The sequence below is a fragment of the Pseudonaja textilis genome, chromosome 7, assembly GCF_049901715.1.
Source record: "Pseudonaja textilis isolate UNSWEBS1 chromosome 7, rPseTex1.2, whole genome shotgun sequence".
NCBI classification, from domain to species: domain Eukaryota; kingdom Metazoa; phylum Chordata; class Lepidosauria; order Squamata; family Elapidae; genus Pseudonaja; species Pseudonaja textilis.
In genome coordinates, this window is record NC_141996.1 from 45,162,385 (window position 1) to 45,177,748 (window position 15,364).

Here is a 15,364-nt window from a genome sequence, read left to right on the forward strand (position 1 = left end):
TTCCTGTTAGGGATCTCTGATAGATATTTATCCAAAAAGACAAAATATGTAATAATCCATATTCTAACTGCAGCTAGATTAGCATTTGCTCAATGTACACCTTCAGAGCAAATGGTTATTCAGAAAATTTGTGAGTGTGCTGAAATGGATAAACTAACAATAGCATTAAAAAACAAAGAGTCCTCAACATTTTACAACAACTGGGACTCATGGTATTATTGGCTTACACAGAGACAAATTATGTAAATGATAAAAAGTAACTTAAACATAATGGAAAAGAGGAGTAGATTGGATATGATGAAGAGAAATGATCCTTACAGACTGTCACAAAAAGATATCATTTGTTTTTAATTGTATTTTCTACCCTATTCTCCCTCCCCTCCCCTTCCCTTCTCTCCCTCTATATCTTTTCTCTTCCCCACCAACCAGCCTTTATCCGGTGTGCTAGGCCGGGTGTTTTCCTTCTTTCCCCCTACCCGTTTTTCTTTCTATTTTGTAAATGTATTGTCGATGTGTTTTTAAATTGTAAATTTAATAAAATCTATTTTTAAAAAAAAGAATAGAAAAGGTTATTTTTTAATACCATGTTAGAGTTGAGTACATACACACACATATGAGTTTATTCAATCATTTCATATCTGCCCTATAGGATCATTTACATGACTTAGAAGATTTATGGTGTCATGTTATCTGTAAGTATTAGTCCTAATTTATGGCTAAAATTTACTTGGAGTTATTGAATTGAAATGAATTGAGTCCAATGATTTGGATTCAACTGATTTTGTTTTTCATAAAATATGTATATTGGTAGGTTGTGTACAGAACTTTATCCATTCTCTCACCTATGTCAGACTGGAAAGGGCCCAGAGCAAAATGACCTCTGTGCATGATTAGACAGCACACTATATTTCCTCTTAATCTGTCCTCCTATTGACACAAGACCATTCATTTTTCTTTTCATTACACACACACAAACATGCTCACACACAGAGAGACACAGAGGAAGGGAGGGAGGGGGAGAGAGAGAGAGAGAGATCCCAAAGCCCTGGAACCATTCTTTCCCATCAGAGTTGTAATATTGAAAAAAAAAAGCTGCAGTTGTTCCAATCATCTTCATTTCTCAGGAAGAAGAAGAAATAGTGGTCAGTGTGAGATATTAAATTTATGATATTTTCACACTGCTGCCATTGATTCAGGCATTCAGTGAAATGATTGAGTGATGTTATCAGGGCAGATGTAACTATCATTGAAATCAGTGAATCAAGTTGCAAATATAAAAGCTCTAATTCAAAGATGTCAAACTCATGTCATCATGGCAGCATCATGTTTCAGGACTTTTTCCCTGTTCATTAACCGAGCAGGGGCATGGCCAGCATCTGACCTCGGGCCGGGTGTTTGACAGCCATGATGTAGCTAGCACACAGTACAAGTAACTATTACACTCTGAAAGCTGTAATGCAAGTATTGTAATGCATGTAAGGATTAATTATTATGTTAGAATTATAGCTGTGAAAGGCCAGGTTCTTGAACTGCAGTTATTTTCAGTGGTCTTCATTGGCATTTTGATAAACTTGTAATTTTACTTTACTGATCTTTGTATTATATTCTTTATTAGGACTCACTGATCTGTTTAATTGCTTAATGAGCAATTAATTGCTTGTTTATCAGCAAACATGAGCATCTATGACTATGAGTATGTTCATTATATTTATAATTCTTATATCTGGCCTTAATTAGAACCCATTTTTCCCCTTACTGATAATTCTAATGTCATTTATTTGGTAGTTTGAATTATTGCCTAATCGTTCTTCCCAAAACAGCTTTACTCTTTATAGAAAACTTCAGTTTTAGAAATGTGAACCAAAGTGAAACCAAGGGTTTAATTGGCCTGAAGTCATTTTAGGCAAGCATGTAACTTGACCTTGTTTTTAGTCTGCATTCACATCTTATAAGCCTACATAAACGAAAGTCCCAGATCTAATCACTAAAATGACAAAATAATTCTTGGTAATTTTAGCTTTAAGAGCATCATAATCACATTATGTTCATTTTGGTAGGAATTATGTTCATTTTGGTAGGAATGGAGTTTATTAAAGTCGATTGGGAGCCTGGATCTTAAGGCTGCCCAAGTTCAAATGGTTACAGCACACTTAGGGTTACAGACTTTTCTCTTCCTTCTTCTCAGCAGCAATAGGATTTTTTTTAAAAAAAAACTTTAATGTTGTCATGGCAACCTTATATCTGGCTGCCAGCTCTGTTGTAAGTTATTGAACTGAGACTGGCTTTTGGTTTAGCAGATAATTAGGTTCTGTCTCACAGGTTCATTTTCCTGTGGCTGGGACATGAATATGACCTACAGCTGGCCTCAATTTCAGTGTCACAGGCAAAACTCTTAACCCTTTGGTGTCTCCGGTATTCTCCAGTCCTATTGGCAGCTGTCTGTGGCTGTTACCAGCCTTTTCTCTGCAGTGACTGGTGCAGCATTTTAGTTAATCAGTCAAGAGCATTTCCCAGTTCATTTGTTAGATTAATCCCAAACTTGCGGGGAGACAAATCACAGTAGTATTCCCAAGGTAGACTACATAAAGAAGAGCTGCTTGAGCATCACACAGAAGCTCCATGGTTGCATGACCTGTCAATAAGGCAGAAATGAGAAGAAGGGAATGGACATCTGTCCTTGAATCAAAATGATTATGGAACTCTGCCAGTAGACAACAGCTGGGTAGCCAGCTATTATTGGCATAACACACACACACACACATACACAATATTGCACTCTCCCACAGGAACTATGAACAACTTACAATATACCCCTTTTCTGACATGTTTACAAACTGATGGTTCTTTACCTCTTATAAGAATAAAAACAGATCATCATAACAATATAGTTATCCATTCTATGAAAAAATGAAGCAAGTAAATGCAATGGTCAAAATAAATATTTGTGAAAGTTGAATGGAAGTGCCCTTCAAATCTAAAAGAATAATTTGAAGCAGTAGTAATATTTCTGGTTCTGGGTGGAAAAGAGCAGACTTCAGCTCAACATAACTGAATGGTTTTGAGGCACTAAATCTGAATAGTTGTACGCTCAGAACTCAAAGAATTTTGGACTCTGGTTTTGCTCAAATGCAGGTGTAGCGCGTGAGGAAATCCGTTTTATCTGTGTGTCGGGGCACCCATTCAAAATGGGACCCAAAGGCCTATTTGGCTATGTAATTCACGTATGTTCCATATAGAACTTGAGAACACGTAGAAGGCCATTGCAAAAGATGGTGGCATTTCGTGCTCGTAGCATTTCTATTTGGAAAAACCTCAATCAACTAACGCAAAAATGCAGGTTTTAAAGTAAAAAGGTGTGACATTCACAACTGCATACTGTAGAGATGCACATTAAGGCTACAAGGTTAATGAACTATTCATTCATCAAAGAAGAGTAAATCAAGAAGAACCAGATATTACTTGTTAATATCCAAATGTCCGGTGACACATGAACTAAGAAGAAAATGTAAAATGTTGTAAAACCAGTTCTATGCTTTGAAGTTCTTCCCCCAAAAAAACTTTTTTTTTTTGTACAACCAGATTTTTCATTAATACAGAAAAAGCCACAACAAAAAGTAATTGTCTTTTGAGCCTTTCGGGGAGGGTGGGGGGCGTGAATTTATATAAATATAATGTTGAAAAGGTTATTTGCACAGATTAATCTAAGAGCAGTTTCTCCATATTAGTATTTCTGAATACCCTAGTTGACTCAGACAGGATGGGAGGGGCAGGAGAGAAATGATTTTAATTGTCATTTTAGATGGGTTTGGGGGATTTAAATATTATTGCTCATGATGAATTTCTTCGTGCAATTATTACAATGGGCCTTTGAGTCAATGTCAACTCTGGTGACTGCCTAGACAAGTCCTACAATTTTCTTGGCAAAATTTCAAAAGTGATTTGCCATTTTTTTCCATCCTCGGGCTGAGAGAGTGACTGGCCCTAGGTCAGGCAGCTGGCTTTGTGCCTAAGGCAGGACTAGAACTCATGGGGGCTGGTATCTTAACCAGTACACTGAATTCACTGTCTTCTTTCTTTTCACAAATTTTCTATTAGATCATTTTTGCAAACTAAGTTTTGGAACAGTATTTTGCATTGATTCAACCCCTAGTGCAAGACTGATCCCAGTTAATAGCACTCAAGGTGCATTGGCACCTTGGAACTTATGCTCCAGCTTTACAGTATATTTATTGTTTCTGCAGTAATGCGCATATGCATTGTTCAAAAATATCATAGTCTGACTTAGATTAAAGAGATAGATCACACTATGCTAATGATATCCATTTCTTTTACTCTTTATGTCTGCTTTAGTCAATTACATCCAATCATTAATCAGTGCTTGGATGTCTTTACAGATTGCATCAACACCACCAGACTTAGCCTGAATCCTGATAATATGAAATCCAGGAATTGGAAAATTTATCTGCACTGAATGAGGTATGTAATGAGAATTCTTAAGAAGGTAGACATAACTCAGGAGTGACTCTGTGGTCAATGATCTTTTAAGTAAAAAGAAAATGCAGAATTACATTCTTTTCATTAAATCAGCAGGAAAAAATAGTACTTCCATGGGCAAAAGTACTTTCAGTTAATTTCTGCTTGAACTTGAAAGTACAGTATTATTACATGTACTTTTATATCACGCCTTTATTCCCCTGAAAACTCAAAGTAATTTACATGAGAAATTTATGTTGTATTTTTCTCTACAGTAGGGATTGTTTTGAAGTCTTGGTTGATTTAAAGTCTTACAATGAACGATATCACGAAGTGGGGATTTATATATAAATATTGCTGGTCAAAGTCTGATACATTGCCCACTGTATACAGTTGTACTATATCTATTATGATAAATGTGTGGACAATGTCACCGTTATATTCAAGCATGCTCACTATTTGGGACTTCATTAATATCATTATCTGTTGTTTTGTCATAGGGTTGATCTTTTTTATTTATGATTTTAATGCTACTTTTTTCACTAGCTTTTTGACTAGTAGATCTTGCAGAGCCTTTGATTTTTTTCTATTAGAATAGTGTCATTAGCATAATACAGATTGCTGGTGTTTTTCGCTCCAATTTTAAAACCACTCTCCTTCCAATCCAGTTTACCATAATATACTGTATATAATCAGCATATAGGTTGAATAAATAAGGAGAATGTATACAACCTTGTTTTTACTAGCAAGCATTATCTATGCTAGATCTTACCAGATAAGCAGATTCAAGTCAGAGAAGACAATTCTGAAGCCATATTCCTTCCTTCCTTCCTTCCTTCCTTCTTATTTATTTATTTATTTATTTTTGTCTTGCCTTTATTATTTTTATAACCTACTTAGTACTCCTTCCTTCTATTTTCCTCACAACAACAACCCTTTGAAGTGGGTTGAAGTATAACTAGCCTAAGGTCACCCAGCTGACTTTCATACCTAAGGGAGGACTAGCACTCGGTCTACTAGTTTGTAGCCTGATACCTTAATCATAAAGACCAGACAAAACTGGTCTATATAGTCTAGGGTATTTTTCAGGTAATAACACCACCTTTAAAGTTGACTAGTCATCAATAAAGTTCCTATACTTGTGGCGTTACATGGATGAGCCCATTTGGCTCTTGCATGTTAAACCAATAGCTCCATACCTAATTTAATACCAGTTTACTATTTTCTTGTTCACACTTTTTCATTAAATCCATTTTTGTTTGTGTTCCTATATTTACTGTAATATTGTTTATAGAAGAAATGTGTGTGCACATGCGTTGTATGAATACACGTACTTCCATTCACCCAAGATTTATGCAAAGTATAACTTTCATTAATTAATGAAGCCCTTTATGGAGTTAGTTGCTGGAATCAGCAGTTATTGCAGCCCACAGCCACACTGCATCTTTCAGTCATACTGGAAAAGGCCAATACATTCTCATTGCCTGTGTTACTTGTTAAATTTAGTGCAATGCATTGAAAATAATGAATAAAAGCAGTGGGCCATTACTATCTGGCTGGCAGAAGAGGCACAGAGCAGCCAGACTCCCCTGAGGCCCAAGAGAGGCTTAAGAGTGTGACAGACTGAATCAAGGGACTCTCTAAGCACCACAGTTCAGCTTGTCTCCCTTCATTTCCTTTCCTTCTATATAATTCAGAGCAAGTTGAGGGAGATGAGGTGATTTTTGGAATTAAAAACATTGTACTTGCATAGAAATATGGGTTGGCTATGTGATCTCTCACAGCAAAGTTTGTTTGAAGAACTGGGCATGCATCTGTGCATATGAACCATTCATTTCATGAAAAATTGATGATATTTGGCCTATTGCTTAAATGAGCAGTGATACATAGAAGAACACACAAAAATTAATCCAATACTTTTCTTTGACAAGAAAAGATTATAAGAGATGATAACTTTTCTTGAATTACACATTTATACGGGAATATATGCTCACTTTATATCCACTTGTTTATTATCATGATTATTTACTAAACTTTATATGCCACCTAACTTCCAGTAACTCTGGAGAATTTACAAATTGTGTGAAATATTGAACAAAAAAATGTGCATTTAGAGACAAAAATAGGGTTAAAGATGGCAGGATGACAAAAATATTTGGAAATAATGGAAAAGAACTAATACAGTATAAATTATGTAAATGTCACTGAAATTTTTGTATTAATTTACCCATTTATTTACTTGGAAATTAGTCTCACTTCCATAGAGACTACTTCAGACTTTGTTTATTTCCAGTGTTTCCCTCACATCCACCTACTCATTCACCCACATGTAATATGTCTCATATATCTTTGAATCTTTTCTTTAACAAAGCGTATTTGGATTTGCAAACGATTTTTGTTTATTTTACATTTCAATGAACTATTATAGACAAGTCACATTTTAAAAAAATACACATTATTTTAAAAATAAATAATGGTGCAATATTAATGAACTAAATAACTCATTTTGACATCAGTGAAAAACTTTGAAACATTCATGTTATTCTGAACAATACTGTATATTCTATTTTACTCTATGTCTATATTTCTTTCTCACATGCTGTCTGTCTCTGATTGTTTGTGCTGGGTTCTTCGACTTCGGAATTCCCTAAACTCAGAGCATCAAGAGTCACTTGCCTTTGGGGAAAAAAACAATAATAAACAACAAAACTGTTTTGCTGGGCTAAGGCCTGTCATCTGCTTAAAATTTAATACCCTACAAAGGAACATTAGTTGTTTATTATTATTTACAGTTTCTTATTGCTGTCTTATTATTTCATTGTTTAGTATTCAAACTTCCTGTAATTAATTTTGAATATTTTATTAAAATGTGGAAAAGTAGTATGTGTGGTCTATATACAGTATAGATTCACACCAATAAAACTGATGTTGAAAAGATGCACTTGAGATATTACATTATAACTTATTCATTGTCTCTCCTTCTGAAATCATGCATGGGGTTCAAAGTAGCATTTATGGTTGGAATATAGAATATATATTCAGTATATGTTTAATTTTTATTTGGAGTGAAGAATAAAATCTGCCATCCAGGCTAGGGGTGTGTGTGTGTGTGTGTGTGTGTGTGTGTGTGTACATATGAAATTGCACATCCATTTAAAAGCAATCTTTACTCTGCAATCCAGCAAGTAAATATCCCCCCCACCCAAAAAAAAAAACCATAAAAAAGCTAGATTTCCTTGTTCCATGACCTTATACAGATCTATAAAAATTAGACATTCTTATTCCAATTATTAAGATAATAGTCATTGGTATCAGAAGTTAGGACAACAAATGATATCAGCATCTGGAAGGTTTTAGGTAGAAAGCTGCTCGGTTGTTGCCCTCACTCTTTGGAACATGTAACCCTCAGAGTTGAGGTGAGTGCCCACTCTTCTGGTTTTTTGGAAAAGTGTTAAGATCTGGCTTTGCTCATTAACATTGGTCTCTAAGAGTATAATGTAACCCTGTGGATAGCTGATGGGCTTGAGGGCACCTTCTCTACCTTGCTAACTAAAAGTCTTGTGAATTGTTTTAACTTTGATTCTTATTTTTTACTTGTAAATTTTAATCATATTTTTAATTTTGTTGTTTTTAACTGCTTCAAATGTAGTATGGCAAATAGTATGGCACAATTAAGGAAGCAATATAACTGGCTGGTTGCTACCGTAGTTCAGCCTTAGTTTGTCCATTCTTCTCATATGTTATAGATAGTAGTGACAGCAGTATGAGTAGGCAAGATCCTTGCATGAGTGTGCTGAACTGCCTGACTGATCACCTGGAACAGGATTTATTACCTAAGATACAGTGTGGTTTCTGCAAACGGTGTGGCACTGTGGACATGATCTTTGCAGCCCGACAACTACAAGAGAAGTGTCAAGAGCAGAATCATAAATTGTATACCACCTTCATGGATCTCACCAAGGCTTTTGACACTGTCAGCCATGAAGGTCTGTGATGTATCATGTTGAAGTTTAGGTGGAACCCAAAACAGATTCATCCTGATAGTACATTAGTTCCATGACAGCATGATAGCTCATGGATGACGGAGAAGCTTCAGATGCTTTTCCCATCACAAACAGCATCAAGCAAGTGGCATGTTGGCATTGACCCTGTTCAGTATAATGTTTTCAGCAGTGCTGTCAGACGCCTTCCAGAACAGTTCCTTGGGAGTTAGCCTGAAATACAGGACCGATGGGAAACTGTTCAACCTGCAAAGACTCCAGGTTGTCATCAAGATAAAGGAAACTGTGCTACAAGACATCCTTTTTGCTGGTGACTGTGCCCTGGATGCTGGTTTAGAGCAAGAAATGCAAGCCAGCATAGACAAATTTGCAGCAGCATGTGACAACTTTGGCCTTCTTATCAACACAAAGAAAATCAAAGCGATGCACCACCAGCTCCAAAAGCCCAACCCCAAGAGCCCACCATCACAGTGAAGGGACAAAAGCTGCATGCAGTGGACCAATTTGCATATCTTGGAAGCACCCTCTCCCACGCAGTGACAATTGACATCAAGGTCAACTGAAGAATAGCCAAGGTAAGTTCTGCATTTGGCAGACTACTAACCAACGTGTGGGACCTTCATGGAATAAGCCTTGCTACAAAGCTCAAAGACTACTGAGCAGTAGTTCTAACTACCCTGCTGTATGTCAGTGAGACTTGGACTGTATACAGGAGGCATGCAAGGAAACTGAACCATTTCTGTTAGGGATACACCCTAGCAGAATGTGCACGGCAGTCAGTCAGGCAGGCAAAATATGTGAGATAAACGTTTTTGTAGCTTACACTCAGTAAAACAGATACACTGTGCTAGTTAAATAGTTTGTTCCAGTAAGAGTTTTAGCATAGTCAGACAGTCCATATATTATTCACTAATTCAGTCTGTCCGGGGATTATTCAGTTGCAAAGTCCAGTGTCGAAAAAGAGGTCAGTAAACTTACAAATATCAGTCCAGTAATATATCTCCTTGCAGTAGAGATATGAAGAAGTCAAACCTCTTTTCTTCCTTCGACGTTCAAAAAACTCAGCAGCAGGGAACACGCAGTTAGCAAACCATCAATCAGCAATCTAGCAGGTTCTCTTGCTCCCTCTTATGGCGGTTTCACAACTGCACCCAAAATTACATGCTTTGCAGTTTAAAGTGGCACACACTTAAACTTACTATCATAGTTTATATATATTATTTTACCCAAACTACGTTAGGTAACCTTGTTATTCCTAACAATTCCCACATGACCTGCCTCCACAGACTTTTGAGGATCCAGTGGCAGGACAAGGTGCCAGACACAGGAGTCCTCTCCAAAGCTGGCCTGCCATCAGTTACACGCTGCTAATGAAAGCCCAGACATGCTGGGCGGGCTATGTTGCAAGGATGTCAGACCATCACATCCCTAAACAGCCCCTCTATGATGAGCTGTCTCAAGGAAAGCGATTACAAGGGGGATGAAGGAAGAGATACAAAGTGGATATCAACACCACCTCCTAGGAAATCCTGGGACAAGATAAATTGACATGGTGCATACTGATCCACCAAGGCTGCCAGATATTTGAAGACAGAAGGACAACTATAGCACAATAGAAGTGTGCACTCCATAAAGCCAGAACTGCAACTACTGCAACAGTGGTGCCCACACATATCTGATCGACATGTAGCAGAACATTCTGTGACCTTATTGGCCTTATCAACCACTTGTGGACACACCATGGACAGTCCACTACCCACTAGATGTCAGTATCCTCTTTGAAAACAATGGACAAACATATACATATATAGATAGATAGTAGTGAAAGTGTATCTGGCAGCAGCATGAGAAGATAAAGAGATAAAGGTAAATTTAAATACCAGATGTTTCAAAAAAAAATAGCTCTTGTATTATAATATTACTTTCCTGAAAAAGAGAAAATGTTTACAAATAGTCAATTCAGTGTAACATGTCAAGTGTAAATTGTTCAATATACATTTTATTGCAGGTAAGTTTGTGACTCTGCTGTGCAATATTTCTGGTTTTGAAATCCATACTTTATTCATTTGAAGGCATCTGGCATATATCTCACAATCTTACTATTAGAACCTTAAAAATATTCCCAAACTTTTCCTTGATTTAGCAAAACTTTTTAATTATTTGAAATCTGGATATGTATTCTCAAAGTAAAGTGCATCAGACTCAAATCTGACTACACTATTATAAAGGATTTCACCTAGATCAAAATAACTCTACATGATTTAGCTAAAGCTTATATAACAATAACAAATCATTACTACAAATTCATCTTTTTAAAAATCATGAATAACTTAATATTCATGGACTCCGTGTTTCTGTAAGAAACCAGTCTGTATAAATTTGCCATACAATTACATATTTATATGCATGAAATCACTATCATAGGAGTGGTTTCACAGATTTTATTTCATCACCATCCTCATTTTCATCCTCATTTCTTGTTAACAAATATATTGACACATATACATACATTGTGCGGGAGAATATTTTGCTGAGCTCCTGATTTAAGACCAAGTTCCATGACTAATAAAAGATATATAACTTTTTATGACTATTTTTCTCAAACAAAATCCTCCTCCTAACAACTTAAGGCTTGATATAAAAGCCCAAAATACATGATCCACTTTCAACAAGAAATCTGTTCTGTTATTTAATTTTACTTGATACATTTGGCTTTTATGGGTGGAAGAGACATTTTTATTAATAGAGAACACATTTTACATTTCTTGGGACGATGGGAGGATTTATCATCCAAAGCATTACATTATGGGAAGAAATACAGAAGGATCTGTCATTAGCAGGCATTTGGAATTTCTCAAATAGAGCACCATCTTGGTTGTGTAATAGCATTATTGTTTAAGAACTAGCAGTAAATATTATTTATATGATGCAATTCTAACTTGATGCAAATAATTTGGACAACTGAATTTATTTTATTTTATAATACCAGACAAAAAGAAGTATTTTATTCTTTGTTAGGGAGGAAGGGAGGAAGGACTTTATGCCACAGCTGAAAATTAAGTGGTCACCTTTTTTAAAAACAGAAAAAGAACTTCCTTGCTGATATCTTTGCTGATGTCTATTAATTTATAATGTATTATATTTTTATTCCAGAAGCATAATCCTCTTGACACACTTTAATGCATCAGCAATGCATTAAAGAAACATTTGCTATCATTGATCAAACATTCAAAATCTATTGGATTATAAATACATACTTTTTTTCCCTATAGGGCTCACTAGGTTTGCATTTAAAGCAATGATAGGGAAGCTGTGGACCTACAAATCTTAACAAAATATAATTCCTAACATTGCTGATCAGCATCGCCAATGTTAAATAATGCTGGAAATTCTATACATCAACCTTTGAAGGACTCCAGGCCCCTCATGCCTGAATGTAAAACCATTTTATAGAAAGAGTAACATTGATGAAATGTTCTTGGTGGTTAGCTTTTATGCAGCAATAGCTTTATGCAGCAATAGCTTTACATATCAAAAGCCTAAGGGAATTTTCAAGTTCATGGTGGCCAGCATTTCTGTTGCAAAAACAAATAAGGTCCAGTAAAACAAGCTTTTGTTTCCTTCACTTGGAAAAATGGACCATCAATAAGACAAAACATTCAAATTAAAAGAGAAGGAAAGGAAATAGAGGCAAGGGAAAGGTTATATATTTTAATTTTTTATGTACCAGGAAGGTAAAAACTGTTGCATCCTTCTAGATGAAAATTGTTGCAGTATATCCCATTTCACTTTGTAATTGTAGCAGAACACTGGAATATCAAATAGAGGATTTCTTCTCTTAGCTTGTGCAAGGCAAAGTATCATTTTTAAAAAGTATAAAAGTAAAATAGATGAAATAGTTCTATAACAGGGCCAGAAAACACAATTGTTTTCTGTTGCCAGCCTCCAGAAGAATCTGGGAAAATGGGTCATCTCAGGCCAACAATCTCAAAGTGAGGGATGCTGAAAGTTGCAAAGTTGAAATAAGCAGAATACCAAACTTTTATTTCCTACATTATTTTTATTCAAGCTGCTGTACAGTCCTGATTATAAGGAAAGGGGTAAAGAATTGAATCCTTCTCTTCTCCAGCTCATGCTATTGTACTGGGATAAGGATTTCAGACTGAAAATCTCATAAACCTGTTCATCTTGGATGGAGAGAGAGAGAGAAACAGAGACAATCTAATATTGCTTACATTAGGTAAGGGAAATAAGTCTGGCCAAACAATGTCTATTTTTGTCTTCTCTGCTAGAATGTGTGAATATATATGTGTGAACTATTCTTCCATTGCCCACTATCCAGTCAGAACTGATGAAGCTTCTTGGATGAGAAGTGAAACATCTTCAAAGGAAAACAAGAAAGTCCAGTTGTTTCCTGAAAAAGCATCCTCAGAGTAGTCTAATCACAGTTATCATTTTAAACAAATGTGTATGTCACTAAGGGATACTTTACAGATCCCACTCTTTCTAAATTTTTGAATGTTCTAATTATTGGGGGGAGGGGTGTTGATGATAGGAAACGTTTTCCATAGTAGCAAAAATTTACACGCTAAAATGAAAGTCAGAAATGTGTTTATATGTCCATATCCACATTGGAGTTTGTGACCCTAAGCAGTAAATTTTCTCTGCTTAAGCATTTTAAATAATAAATATTTGAAATCTGTTTCAGGTATGAATGACATGTAAACCATTGTAACAGTATAATTAACTTTGTTGCAAATTAAGCTGATATTGCTTCTGTTGAACCAGGCATTCACAAGTATTGATCTGTGGTAAATATTGATTTATGTCAAAGAAGAGATTAATATTTACCTCAAAGATCACTACATTTTGATGTCATGTGAAATTAAAACCAATATGCATTTTGTTATAATATTTTGAATAAATTCAAGAAGAAATATTTATAATCATTTTGAAAATAAACCTCTTAACAGGGGTTTTTCTTCTTATTCTTTTAGCTATGGGATTGAAATTAGAAGATTTATTTTCTATGACTAGAAGCTGCTTTGGTCTGGTTCCAAACTATCCCAGAGCCAAACATTCCAAAACAATTGTTTTCCATTCCTGCCTGCCATCCCCAAAGCATTTGGATGAAGGACATGGACAAACAATAAATGTATTTAGTTTTCCTTAGCCAATTCATAAACCACACATTTTCTCTTCAGCCAAAATCTGGAAGATGTGTTCAAGGAATGAAATTAGAAGCACTTAAACTTAATCTATGTAAAAGCAATGAATTGATGAGAAAAAGGCCTGACTCATAATTGATGGTGTTTCTTTGCTTGATATGAAACATGTCCTTAAATTACTGAAAGAAAAGGACTGGCATATTTTTAGCAATCTAGACTCCAGTACATGCTGAGTGGCGTATGAAATCACTCAGCCTGAGAGCATTTCAGTTAACACTGAGGCAGAAGAAGCCTTCTTTTTTTAAGCACCGGCTCAGAGATATTTGAGACTGTGCAAATTGTTATCACCAAGAGGATTCAAGGTGATAAAGCAAATCGTATTTATATAACTTTAGTGGGGGGGAGGGATCTACTTTGCTTTGGATTGGCCTAGAGCTGACATTAAACTGACCTTTTATGTCTCCAAAGTTTATTCTTTGCTAGCTGGTTTACTTACTGTACAATGAAAGATTCATGATTTGAATTAGGATCACAATATTTGAAGATTTAGCTTTCTTCTTGTTTTCTTAATTTCAAAAATCCATCCCCATGTACAAAAGATTGTTTTAAGACAAAAAAATGCCATATGTTTACATTACTAGAAACACATGCAGAATAAGTGCTGGTTCATGGCAATGGAGAATGAAATAATGTGAAATTATTTGGTGAATAAATTTTTGTCACCTTCATTGTACAAAATATGAAGGGTTGATCTGAACAGGTCTAATTATCATTGCAATTAAATGACTCACCACTGGGGCAGTGTTAGCACTTTATAAATTATGATTGGATGCAACCAGGAAATAAATTAGACTGGCAATATCTTCATTGGCCAATGAAATATTCTAGAAATGAACAGAGTCAGAGATAGTTAAAATTATCTATTGTCTCAATTTTAAGGTGGAAGGGTAGCATTCTTAGACTATACAAAACTCATCAGGTCTAACCAATATAGTTTAAATATTATTTGTATAAGAGTTAAGCCAGAATGGTGTAGATTGTAGAAAATTGGAAATTGGACTTAGATAGAAATTTAGCTATCAACTCTATCCTCAGGCATGGAAGCCCACCAGGGTAGTTTTGAGATAGTTATCTTCTCTTAATGCAAACTACCTTTATGGCTGTGGGCAGAAAAAATATTGGAAGCCTCCAGGTTGCTGAGCACCTAGAGAAAAGAGACAATAATAAAAATACAATGTAGTATTCTCCATAAAACCTTGCATACTCAATTCAGTTTCAGAAGTTTGAAATAACTTTATTAAGCCTAAAGTGAGAGAAGAAAAGGATAGCGGGAATACAAATTTATTTCTACTCATCTTTCCTTCTAATTTGTGGTAGCATATAAAGTATATGCTTTTGTTGGGCAGGAAATGTTATTTTGCAATTGAATGATGGTGATTTTGTCAATACTGATGGCACTGGTGCTTTGGGATAGTATTATCTTTGCACTGGTAGTATCTTTTGCCTCAGTCATTCTACTATTTGCAGATCTTTGTATTTTGTGATTTTTCTATTTCTTTCTCTTCAATTCTTTTGTCTCCAAACTTTTTTGCCTTTTTTATTAATAGTTGTCAAATCTGGAATGCTATATGGCAGGTTCTCGTTATTTTGACTTCTAAAGTCCCAAAGCATTTGACAACTTTTAGGACCCCTGTTCATTTTCTGTTTTTGTCTGTTTTGTGG

General features: G+C 35.5%; 1 protein-coding gene across 1 annotated transcript in view; it reads left to right on the forward strand.

Moving 5' to 3' along the window:
• The window catches only part of CXADR (CXADR cell adhesion molecule), a 244,819-nt gene that overhangs the window by 93,076 nt on the left and 136,379 nt on the right, over window positions 1–15,364 (forward strand). The window contains exon 2 of the mRNA XM_087937524.1: window positions 4,395–4,476. The gene's annotated coding sequence lies outside the window, so the exon portion shown is untranslated. The remainder of the gene's footprint in view (window positions 1–4,394; window positions 4,477–15,364) is intronic.